General features: G+C 40.9%; 1 protein-coding gene across 1 annotated transcript in view; it reads left to right on the forward strand.

The window, feature by feature from the left end:
- The first annotated feature begins 294 nt into the window (after positions 1-294).
- The window catches only part of LOC122329281 (plexin-A1-like), a 150,287-nt gene continuing 138,128 nt past the window's right edge, over positions 295-12,453 (forward strand). Inside the window, exon 1 of the mRNA XM_043225500.1 lies at positions 295-459. The gene's annotated coding sequence lies outside the window, so the exon portion shown is untranslated. The remainder of the gene's footprint in view (positions 460-12,453) is intronic.

Consider the following 12,453-nt stretch of genomic DNA (forward strand, 5'->3'; position numbering starts at 1 on the left):
CATTTCTAATTGCTAAGATTAATGGTGGTATTACAAAAAGCTATTTTATACATAGCTTTTTACTTCACGCTTGGCTGACACGCGCAAACGACAAACAAACCCGTCGTCTGTGTGATTGTAATAAATGTGCTTAGATACATCGACAGGTGGTGCAACGGACCGGTATTCAAGACTACAGAGTAACTGTATATTTCACCAAACGAGCTCCAACGCGCTCAATGTCGCCGCCTGGCCGCGACGCGAAATATATGTATCAGGCAGCGCGTTCCCCGAGACTCAAAACGAGGCTGCGTCTCGATGAGGGCGCGCGGACCGCATTCCTCCTCATTCATGCCGTGCTGAGACTCTTCACACTCGGAAAGTGCAAGGGGAGCTTTACACACTGCTGCCGAGAAAATGTACACAAGTTTGAGATTTTACGCATGGCGAGGATAATAAACCAAGGCGTAAAGAGCACAAGTAAGTAACCTCTGTTCTTTACGCACAGGCGTGACTTTTCAATGCAGTTTGTTTGGGGGGAAATGCAGTTTTTTTTGAGCTCGGATGCCCGTCGAGCGCTGTTTTCTTCGGCGTTCGCTGTGAACGTATCGATACTTGGTTGCGTCGGAACAGCCGAGGAGCGCGATGCGAACATTTTATACGCGGTTTGACACCTATTAACTGACGCATTAAACAAGAAGATATCTGCATTGAGCGGCGATAGTGAATGACTAACTTGGTTAGATCCCCCTGCGGTTTAATTGCTTTAATTGTGGTTTAAAGTAACAAGCGGGTTATGTGGGTACAGGGGCGTTCTCTGGGAATATGCGGAACGTAAACGACGCGTTTGTTGGATGGCTCAGTTTGCCGCTGCATATCACACTTTTAGGGATACGCTTAACTGCATAGGGAGGAGGGTTCGGTGTGTTTAATTATATAAAAACAGGCTTTGTCCAACACCTCTCAGTTGTTCAGTTATTCGGATTGTCAGTATCAGTGTGACAGTATGTGGGTTGGCTGTCTGTAAATTCTCGCCAAGACTAATTCATATGGGAATTCGGCAAAATTGGATGTAGGTTAGAACTGTTGGGCTGCAGGAGAGGCAGAAATCTAAGATTAGACGAGTTTCTAATTGCAATGTAAAATCTGCATAGCCTTCACTGTAAATATTTGAATCTCAGAATTTTTACTGCGGTTAAATGACCTAGCAGACACTAATATATTTTCTTCGGTGAGACGGGAAAGTGTTTGACAGTCGGAGCTGCTCTGTGTTTGTATGTTTATGTTGCGTATGCACGAGATGTTCCGCTTCATTCACTGCAAGATATCGGTAAAGTCGTTTCAACGTGCATTTCAACGCGTTGTTTTGCATTTATTAGGACGTACAGTAGACTCGTATGTTTGCTTGCAGTAAGTGAAAACTCGAGATTACGTTTTTGAGCATTCCAGCTCGGCGCCCTTCTACAGAGGGTTCAGTACAGGCTTTGGTTTTTCGTAGGATCGAAAAGAGCCTCACATCGGAAAGGATACGTGTATTAGGAACGCAAACGTGTTGAGTGAGAGAGGTCGGTGAATAATAATCGGACATGGGTTGTTTAAACGTACACTTATACCCAGTCAGCATTACATCGCTCGTAACTGGACCGAAAGGTTTACTGTGGTTAAATAAAAGCATAACACTGCGAGTGCGCGTCATCTCTCCAAAAGTTACGTGCTTTATATAAACACTTCTGTGTGTTTACATAGAAAAAGCGTACCTTTTGAGCACAACGAACGGGTCGCAGTGATGCCATTTCATTTCAGTTGCATTGTTGAAGTAGCTCGCACTGGTATGGTTTCTGACTTGGGTTTTTGTAGTGATGGGAATGCTAAGGAATCGAGCTGTTTTGGTTGCGATTCTATTCGCGTGTCTTCACGGACGCGCTGTCGAATATTTCAGTTACGTCTGAGAAAGTCATATATGGAAAAATGAATGCATGCGTTCACCTGTCCATAGCGCTGTTGACAAATGAGATTTCAATGTAATAACTACTGTGAAATCTGTTTAGCTACAGGTTTTCTGGCAGTCATTGGAACTGAGCTATATAATGTGCTGAAGCTGCGAACACAATGTATTAATATTTTTCAATTGCTCATTGAATAGAACTGTTTAGGAGTTGGGTACTAAGTCTTTGAACAGTTACGCTCGTTTTGTTCATATTTCACTAAAAGGAATCGGCTCAAGAGAGTCGTTTTTTGTGGAATTGCATTACGTGGTCTCGTTTTTGTATGTTTTTAAATTGACTGATCGTGTAAAAGTTGGATGTGGTGGTATCTAGAGTTGTCTATAATATATATATATATACACACACACACACACACACATACACACACGCATGTTTTTCAAAAGTAATCCAGTGAACAAACTATCTACAGAGTGTTTGTGTATGTGCCACTCTTTCATACTGCCAATAAGAGTCCCTGGTAGTTTGATGGAGTTTGTCTTATGAAGTGATGTTATAGCATCAATCTCAACTTCATAGGCGTAAACGTCCACCTTTATGTCAATGCAGTTCGCCTCTGTGTGACACTGTGGGAAACGAAGTGCGCCATGTCAGAATTAATCTCGCTTTGAGTCGTTATGTTCCGCGCACTCGGCCTTTGCCTTGATTGACGGATGTTTTAAATATCCCTGACATCCTCACCTTCGAGCTTGTCAGTGCCAGCCTCCTCTCGAGTCTCTCTGCCGGAGTGGAGTGGGCTGTGGGCTGTATTAAAGCTCCGTGCCCACTCTACATGAGGCACTGCGTGCTAAAACACACTTGGCGCCTTTTCCCACACGTTACAGTACGTCACAATAAAAGAGTCACGAGCATTTATAGTTAGTTACATTTATAGTAGGGGAGTCCGGGGGTAGTTGTCACACCTTTTATTCTTGGGAATATTAGTTATTACTTATTTTTGAATATCAGTTTCTGTATTGGACATCACCTTACATTTCTAAAGATATATAAATAGGCAGTTTACCTTTTGTGACAACTTGCCCCAATAGTGTTTTATTGTATTTTTTTTAATTACTAGTTTATTAATATTTATTTATTAATCTAAAGATATTTTGTGAAATAGATGTTTTAAAGGAAAATACAAACCCACTGACTGCTTGACTCAGGCTGTAATACTTCCCATGTGACAACTAGCCCTTGTCTTCTATACATTAAACGATTATTAATTAATAATCTTGCCTGAAAGCATCTCCCCTCCGAATTTATCAGCTTTATCAGCTTTAGCTGCCAGTTCACAGCTTAAATTTTTCCTTTTCTTGAGTAGCAGGCTTGTAGATTCTCATTACTTGTCTTTTTAGTTTCCTTCAATATCACTCCTAGGACAGACAATGATAGCTTTTTGATTGAGTTTATCACAAAACATAAAACACAAGTTATTTAATTTACCCTTCCAATCCATTATCAGCTCTTTCTGCACCTCAAATCTGCGGAGACGTCAAACTAACACAATAAAGGCAGTCAGGCCTGAAGTGTTTTGAAGCTGACTGTATCAGATCAGAGGAAGAGATAATAAAATTGTTTCTCCCTTCACTTTTCTTCTAGTATGTACGTTTATATAAGTGTTCGCTGAAGGCTGGCAGATGGTTATCCCTCTGAGAAAGCGTGTGATATTTAGATACTTCATGCCATAGGAATATGACAGGAATAGAGATTAGGCTTCCATTTTATATTTGATCAGTCTTATTAGCAGCCTGCTCTGTTGTATATTTTTAGTGTCTTGGTACGATGTGCAAAGAGTGCCGTTGCTTCAAATTCATTACCATTTCCTTTTACTGAGTTATTGAGTGCGTATAAATAGTGCTTTGGCTTGAGCAGGGTTTTGAGATTGAAGGGTCAGGCCATGTTTTGTTTGTCATGGCCGTCTTCCAGAGGAGATACAGCTTTTCCCGCTCCCTCAACAGACTGGAGGTCTCAGCTGGGAACCTCAGTGTAGGATCAGTGCCACTCATGATGTCAGGAAAGCAATGATGAGCTCTCATTCTTCTAGTGTTTTCCCAGCCGTCTTTCCTTTCCACTGCCCATCAAAATAAAAGAACTAACGACTGATTTAAGAGCCAAACAAACATTTCTGCTTCTACCTTTGTATAGAGCTACTGTATTTCTTGTTTCGCTGTCAGAATATGGGGCCGGTAGTGAGATTAGAAGCTTGACCAATGAAGCTTGACCATGACCAAGAGTATCTCATTTCAGAAAACGTGAGTCAGCAGCATATAATTTAACCGCTGAACAGTATTACATAGCACCGTATGCTAGGAATAGGTAAGTGATGTGCTCTCTCCATCACAGACACAATTTTCTCTTCTCGCTAAAGAACCAACCTGCTGTGTCTTGACCCAGTTCCCAGAGTTTGCCCCAACTATTCGACTAGTGTTTGAAATCCCAAGTGTGACCTTCGACCTCACTGTCAGGTCACATACCATCGTGAATGAAAGTGTCAAGGGCCCTCGAATGAGCTTTTGCAGCTTTCGACCAACTCCGGGTCAGCCCCTGACCCCTTTATGCATATTGAACATTACATCAGTTAGCATTATTAGTGATACACGCTGTTAGAATTAAATTACAACGTCTGGGACCGTTAATGTACGTCAATACCAGTCAGCGGTGTGGATTTCTCTTTTGGGACGGGGTGGGGAGACCTTTCCTCTCACCTCTCCTTTCTAGTTTCCAGGACGGCGCATCTATCCCTCAGCGTTATCGAGGCTTGGATCCGATCAATGCTATCTGCCATCTGCTTGCAGACTACAGCTTTACCACCACCCTCTGAGGAGTTTTCTATGGCCCCTACAACTGATCCTGGATAGCATTGTCATGGCACTCACAATGTATTATGTTAAGCATAGGGTAGGTTTCACTGATGCCAAACCAGCTGTTAAGGGTATTATTAACTGGTGCCGTGGTGTTTTTCCTTTTTGCTCGCCTGTTTTGTATCGAGAAGTGCTTTAGGCCTCTTGTAATGGAAGTCGCAGACTGGCAGCATCTCGGAGCCAAATTTCTTTTTGCTGTATTCAAAGGCATCTCTTACAACGCATCCCTTCAGGTCTGGTTTAAATCATGTGTTTATTTACCCCTTTTTGATAAAAGCGATTCTGGAAGCTTAGCTTTAGGCAAAGTGAAATCAGTAGTAAGAATAGCCACGTGTTTGCATAAGTTAATTTGGGCTGCATGTGCAAAATAATAGCTAGGTTTCTTACCTTTCTGTTCTTTGTGGTTAGTTCAGCTTTGCTTTTTTGTGATTCCTCCTTATGGTATAAGCAGTGTGAACTCAATAATAGACTATTTACTGTCTGGTTCATTTCATTTGGCCGTCGTCTCTCCTTGGATACTGCTGCTGAAGCACTTCCTCAGGCAGTTGTGGTTTGTGTACTGAAAGCCAGTTAAATAATGCAAGATCTCTAGACTGGCCCTGTAAGTAAGACTAAAAGTGATGGGGCCCAAGGGAACGTCCATCTCTGAGGAACACAGACGCTCAAAAAGACCTTTCAAGAGGTCAATGGTAGCCATATAGGTGCATTTTCAATGCGTAAGCAACTGTATAGTGTGCATAAGATATAGTGAAGTTTATAATACAGCGTTCTGTGAAGTAGCTTCAGCAAATCGATAAAGCTTTCTCTTGATAGATTGATAGATGTAATATATCATTATATTGAATTGGTTTTAATAAGAGCGTTGAGCTTGTTAAGTCAAGGTCCTAGTGTTCAGTTGCCTCTTAATTAATATCTCATTAAAAGACGGCGTGTATTGATCCCTCTCGGTAATGTTCAACCTTTAATACAGCCAGAATGGATTTAGATAGTTGACCTCATAATCTCAACTGTTTTCACTTGTGGTTCATTCTGGCATTATAGATCGGGACCTTTGCTTTGTAATTTTGGCTGCTGGTGATCTTTGCTTGGCTGGTTCTGAGCTGAAAGCGGGTTTGATTTGGAGCTCGCTTTGTGAGTTGGTTTTCTTTTAGGATTAGGTCTAATCCGGGTGAGAGAAACCAGCGCATTGGATCTGTCGTGCCAGGCTTATCCGTTGCCCAAGTAACAGAGGACTGTGAAAGGGTTAATTGAAATCCCAAAGCGAGGTGACGTGTCGCCCTAATCCACACTGCCCCTTGACCTCTAACCTCATGGGGGGTCTTTGACGTCGGACCTCCTTGTCACTGCAGGCTTCTTGGGAGCACAGCAAACTTCTCATTCAGTAATGATGCTTCCTGACAGAGCAGCAGCTCGGGAAACAGAAATCATTAATCATGTTCTAGCAGCTAATCATGTTTTTCCAGCAAGCAAGTGAAGGAATGAGCAGCTTCTTTTTAAGAAGGTGATTATGCCAAAAACAGCGGCAAATGAGTGAACTTTAAAAAGTCCATACGTATGCAGGGGAAAATGAGATGAGTTTGAACGGAAACTACATATAATGTTTACCCACATTCAGTCTAATATGTTGGGAATCATGACGTATCATATGTATAGTATATTAATTTTTTCTACTCTTTCAAGGCGTGTTTGCATTGATTAGCTAATGCTGGGAACATTCCTGCTAGTACGCTTTCATACATTTGAGTTTATGTTACTCATTGATAGATTACTTGCTCATTTGCATAAAACTCAAACTCAGCTCAAGTTGTTATATTAGTTGTTGTGAAATCTCTTAACTAATGTAAATTAATGAATTTATTTTGCGAATTTCTGACAGTAAGCCCACCTTTATCATTATGTCTTTGTTTCTCTTCTTCCAAAACCTGATTTCATGGTTTCATTTCTTTCTTTCTTTCTTTCTTTCTTTCTTTCTTTCTTTCTTTCTTTCTTTCTTTCTTTCTTTCTTTCTTTCTTTCTTTCTTCTCCGAGAGGTTGTTTAAGTTACATTTTGAACATGGGCCTCTCTGTAGAGCTCTGTTGAACATCATCAGCCTGATTCCTTTAACATAGCCGGCTGCAGGCATTCTGTCTCCCTGGAAAATCTCCCCTCTCTCTGTCTTATTCTCTCTCTCTCTCTCTCTCTCTCTCTCTCTCTCTCTCTCTCTCTCTCTCTCTCTCTCTGGGTCTCTCTCTCTCTGTCTCCCCTCTCTCGAACACACTCTCTTTGAGTGGCCCGTTCTGGAAATGATTACTCTGCCAGACCAATGAGCAGGCTTCCCTTTGATGGGTCATAAACAGAGGTCGGAGGTCAAATTCCTCTCCCCAGATGGAATTCGCTTGACATGCTTCACTGCAGAGCCCGGAGGTGTCGTGGGGGACGGACTGTACACGTGTCATCATGCCTTAGTGGGTTAGTGTGAGTGTCTGTGTGCAGGATGCACCAGTTAATCTCCTTTGAGACTATATTTAGAGAGAGGTAATGTGCTGTGGTGCCTATGGAAGGTGTGTGTCTGTTTGAATGAGTGAGGGTGAAGATGACATCATGTGCGAGAGCGTGTGTGTGTATTTGAAAGTGTCACTCTGATGGAATGACTAGGAGGTGTTCAGCCACAGGGGTGTTGGGCTGTGCGCCTTTACACCTCGCCTGACAACCTGCATTTAACGTGTGTTTAGAGCGGTGTGCGATTCACTGTTTTTGAGGTGTTTTCTTCCCCACCTCTTGTTGCCTCCCAAAAGAGTTTTTCCAGATATTTGACAGCGTATTGCCAATAATTTCAGATTTTAGCTGGAAAACAGGTTCATAAAAGTATGCTTGTTTATGCTGAGAAATGCTTGTCTCTAGACTGATTAGGCAGCATAAAGCACTCAACAGCGTCTTTATTGAGACCGTGAACGCACAATGAATGCACAATATGGTGCTTAGTAGAAGTGGATTCTTTTGTTATATTTTTGATTTTTACATGAGCAGTTGACGTGGCTTTTTTCTTTGCTGTTTCTTTATGAACAAGATATTGAAAATTTAGAATCTGAAATTTCATGTTAATGAAGAAAATGGCTTTTTTTTATTTTTACATATGTTTTTTGTATGCAGACACGTCTGTTGATGGTTTTTTTATTTTTTGACTTAGGAGTTGAGTCTTGTTATCTGTTGGCTGCCAAGAGTTTTTCATCAAAAAAATAGTTACGGAATCTACAAAATATTCTCATTCTGTCCATATGAAAAGACGTAGGATACTTAAGAGAAGATGCTGGTTTGAATCTGGCCCCTGTTTAGTTTTCCTTCTCTCTTCCTTATGTTCTCTGTCTTGCTGATTTAAAAAGTAAGCCCAAAAGTTTTTTCTACTACATCTTACTACATCTTACTACATAAGCCCAAAAGCAGTTTTACTGCAGTTGCTGTTTTCAAGGAAAACTAGATTTTTAGTGCTGCTTGCCTGTGCAAAACTTGCCAGCAGGATGCTAGTGTGTTCTGGGAGGTTGCCAGGATCTTGCTATGCAGTTGCTAAGGTGTTCTGATTGGTTGTTAACATTGTACTGTGGGGTTGCTAGGGTGTTGTAGGTAGTTCATAGGCAGTCCCTTACTTTCCCAATTTCAAGTCCCTAAATACTGAGCCACAGTAAACCATAATAAAGAAGCACCTGTCTGAAAAAAGTTAACTGGAAAAAAAATGTGTAGAAAATTTTCACTCATAAATTTTACAGACAAATGATAAGTAACACATGGAATTAAATGTAACAGGAAAAACATTTTTAGTATTTTCTTGTAAATACTAATTACAAGAGTGTGAGTGAAAAAATATTCCCAATTTTGACTCATGCCATATAGCTTTTGAGGCATCATTCATAACAATTGTAGCACAAATTGGGCCACATTAAACTTTAAGAAATAACTAAAGTATGAAAATATAAACATCTAAAGTATGAACAATTATAAAACTGATAAGCTCTACTAATTATTCCAAAGTTTTCACACCCTTGCACTGTGTATTTGACTCCAAAGGAATGCCCTTGTCCTTACCATAGGCCTAAAGTGAAACACCTCTAAATTTAATATTCAGAAGGACAGAGACATAAGCACATCTCTCCTCACATCCGCAGCTGTTAGAACTCGAAATCTCTCAGTGGATGAGAGCTTTTGTGAGATGCAGCAGATGCTGTTTGGTATAAAGGCTCCAGATGATCGCCAAAAGAATGAGTTGTGCTAAGAGCTGGCGAGCTGCCCAATGCAATATAGATATTTCTGAACTTTTTTGCTTTATAAATGTCCTGCGATCCCAAAACGTATTTTTCTGTGAATTTTAGCGGACTGAAAGTGTCTATGCATCGTTGTTTTTTTTCGAAGGGCAAGAGGATGGAACGGTAGGTTAATAGCAAGCTTTATTTATTTTTTTTGTCCTTGGCAGATGTATTTTTGTGCTTGTGACGGAGCGAGTCCCGCTGCGGTTTTCGTAAGGGTTGCGTTTGTGGCTGCCACCGGGTTGCAGTATAATTGAGAGTGTGATCCTCTTGAGTTTGGTATTTACAGCGGCCGACGATACTGTCCCTTTCACACTCTTGGCTGAGATAAGAGTAGTCTGTTTTAGCCTCTTGCTACATGACTGTTTCCAGCTCGATTCTCATGCTCCTGTGACCCCGTGAGTGATGGCGGTGCAGTGCCTTAATGACCATCAGCAGAGGCGGACGACCCTCGGCTGTGCCGCTGGCATTAAACCCGGTGTCGGTTTGTGTGCAAGCGTTTTAACATAAGGGCCGCTCAGCAGTCAAGCGCCACTGATTGTGTGTGTTACCGCAATGATAGCACACTCCCGTTTACTCATGTGATTGACTGCAGGTTTGTTTGCCAGGCGCACGTGTGTGTGTGTGTGTGTGTGTGTGTGTGTGTGTGTGTGTGTGTGTGTGTGTGTGTGTTTGCCGACTGGTCATCCTTAGACAGTTCTTAAAGTTTTATAGACTCCAGTGCCAGCCTGTCTCTTTCCTGTTGGACTCCCAATCATGTCCAGATGAGGCGGTTGCACTGGCGGCAGGGGAAATGCAAACAGGATGAAACAATGGCCTGGCCTCTGTGCTGCTATATAGGCCACCAGACTGGGGTAGTGTCCAAACTCTCCTCAGGGGAAAATACACTAGACCTCGCTAATAAACACTCCAACAAAATGACAGTGTCAACGCCCTGTGGGCTCTAAATCTAGTTAAGAGGATCCTTTTTTTTTTTTTTTTTAAACAGCTGACTGTTTGTGTAGAAAGTGCAAGGAGTTTGTTAGATTATTGTTTTTATTATTATAAAAACCAAGAGTGAATTAAACTGAACGTGACTGGATTTATAATGTGTAATCATAAATTGAAACAATGGGAAAACTTAACATAATCATAGAAAATTTTGTTATTTAATACAATACAGTAATTTTTATTTTAGTGTTTGGTGTCTTATGCATATTAATATTAATATTTTCCAATATGATGTACTGTTAAATTATTATTTATTAAATTATTTAATATTACTTTTAATGTTTAAATTTAGTTTGCAAAATGTTTAGCTAAATTTGATCATTTTTATATTTAAATTTGGCCATTTAATCTGAAACTATATCATTTTTAATTAAATGTTTTATTATTATCTAAAATGTAGTGTTGTTTTTTAAATAATATTAATAATAATAATTTTTAAATGATGAACAGTCATTATCATAAATCAGTGTTTTGTGTCTAAAATGTTAGCAAAATTGATTGACATTACATTTTGTTGTGGTACTTCAGGCAAATATATATATATAAAAAAATAATAATAATAATGTTGGAGTTTTGTAATTAAACCTTCCTTTTCTTACATTAAACCCTCATTATTATTAAATAATATTATGAACTCATTACGGGGAGTGTTTTACTGATAAGAGCAGAGACTCATTCATAATGAATGTCAACATTTGCTCTCGTACACGGATGTGCTGTAGCTGATATTTTGTTTGTTCGTGGTTGTAAATGGTTGCACTGTCTAGTGACTCATTTATTCTTTTTTCATCCTTTTATTGCAGTTTCATTTAATCATTTAGCATATGACTTTTTTTTTTTACTTTCAGACGCTTTTCTGTCTTATTTTTTAGACTTATAAATGGGGAATGATAGAACAAAATGATTTATCCTGAAATTAATTGCTTAAACCAGTTGTTAGCGAATTTGATGGTTGACGTAAACATGAAACGTGACGTAAGCGAACCTTGGATAAAGTTTGCTCTGTTTGTTTAATTTGTAAAACCCTCATAAGTGGTTCCAGAAGCAAGCTGTTTTTTTGTTCGACCAGAAATCTGGTTTACCAGTGCTGTTTTAGTGCTGTCATGAACCGTAAACCTCAATGTGATCGATGTTTTTCCTCGCGACTTCCTGATTAAATCATAGATGTACCTTAAGGAGACGTGCTTTGGGCCTCGTCAGCCTGTCAGGCTCGAAACGGGCCGCTTTCCACTAACAGACGCCCCATTGGTAGGCCTCGTTGTCTAAGCGCGTTACATAGCGCCACAAGGGCTAAACGTGTTTGCAATTACAGCTCACGCTAAACCAGAAGCGAAGGTCTCGCGCTTTCAGAAATCACACACTTGACATCTCCACATTTCCTCGCTCTCATACAGCCCAAATTTGCTCGTGGGTCCCGCTAGCCGGATTCCCCTGCGGTGAACGTGGAGCATAGCTGAAATACCTGCAGCTCTCCCCCGCACCCGCCGCTAATCAGTACCACATCTACAGACGCTTCCAGTTTTCCAGTGGATCGGTCTCTGATCCTTCGCCCGCGGGGCCCTGACACGTTCTCACACCAACCTCAACCCTTGGCTGGGATGAGCGGGCTCCCCGTCTGCCGCCGAGCAATCGGTCACTGTCATGGCAACACATTCCTGAATTGAAAGAGCTAGAAAAGGGGTGAACGAAAGCTTCGGTGGCTTTTTGCTGCAGTAGAGCCGCGAGTAATATTAATGGCCAAAGAAGCAGCCGGACAGCTGGCGTACTGAGGCTATTCATCATAATTGTCACACTCTGACTGATCAACTCCTTTGTAGGGCTCAGACACTCCCGGGACAAGGTGCCCTAATTGCTGACTTAGGATCAAGTTTCTCGTTCCTCAGGCCTAATTTATAAGCATTATAAACCACAGACTCTCTCTCATGTGGAAGATCCATATTAAGCTCTAAGGGACATCTTTCACCTTGCTTAATCTTTGCGGTGCTTTTTTGTAACGCTAGAAGGTTTGCAAACTGAGGCCGTTCGGTTTAGACTTTGCAACCGGGTGATTTTCGTGACATTCAGCTCCGTTAATTGTCTTTGTATTGTACTTGAATACTCTGACAGTGTTTCCTGCTGCTAAATCTACAGCTTCGTGGCAAACAAAATTGCTGCAGATGAGTTATGAGCTTTCTAAATCGAACGCGCGTTTGATGATAGTAATGCAAAGTCAACAAATAGACAACGTATCCGACACACTCTCGTGGTAACTATTTTAAGTTTTAGCTAATTGATTTCTAATTGGTGTGAAAGCATGCATTCTCTAATTAAGCTTGATATTTGACTCAAGGATTCGTGTGTCACCCTGCACATCGCTTATTTGA

This window comes from Puntigrus tetrazona, chromosome 23, assembly GCF_018831695.1.
Source record: "Puntigrus tetrazona isolate hp1 chromosome 23, ASM1883169v1, whole genome shotgun sequence".
Taxonomy (NCBI): domain Eukaryota; kingdom Metazoa; phylum Chordata; class Actinopteri; order Cypriniformes; family Cyprinidae; genus Puntigrus; species Puntigrus tetrazona.